This window comes from Octodon degus, unplaced genomic scaffold (genome assembly GCF_000260255.1).
Source record: "Octodon degus isolate 3935 unplaced genomic scaffold, OctDeg1.0 scaffold00105, whole genome shotgun sequence".
In the NCBI taxonomy this organism is placed as follows: domain Eukaryota; kingdom Metazoa; phylum Chordata; class Mammalia; order Rodentia; family Octodontidae; genus Octodon; species Octodon degus.
The window spans coordinates 7,664,435-7,665,064 of record NW_004524681.1 but is presented as its reverse complement, the minus strand read 5'-3'; positions in this window follow the sequence as shown (position 1 = coordinate 7,665,064).

The window sequence follows — 630 nt, the reverse complement described above, 5'->3', positions numbered from 1 at the left end:
ATAAATAAATAAATAAATAAATAAATAAATAATAAGATTTTCAGAATTTTATGTAAGGGGCCTAGTCTGGATGGGCAGCAAAGTAAATGCATGTGGCCATCTCCACTGGGGTCCCAGAAGAATGATGGGAGACTCTTTTATGAGTGTTTGCCTCAGAACACAAAGCAGTCTTGAGTTAGGATAGATTTACATGCATTGGCGGGGCCAAGTAGCAAATGGTGCATCCTCTCCCAGTGTGTCCAGACTGAATCTGTGTGATTAAATCTTGACTTTGATGAATCCCAGACATTTGGGAAAGAGAAAATTAAATCAGAAGACAGTTGGTTAATAAGAAATTACTGAATCAGTTCTTGCCTAACATGTAGCAAAAAAGAAGTCTTTAGTGAATACAGAGAAACAAAGGGAAATATTAGACAATAAGATTGTTCTTTCTGAAAAACAAGAGCCCATCTTCCTCTCATTTCTGTTTTCATAAAATGTTACATGTTATAGATAAATGTTATTCAAATTGAGTCTTTAAGTTCAGAGGAGATGTAATTCCCAATTACACTGGGACATTGCGTATGATCTGGGACTATTCTGTGGAAACCAAAGTACACAGTCACCCACAGTATGGCCCTGGCTTCAAAG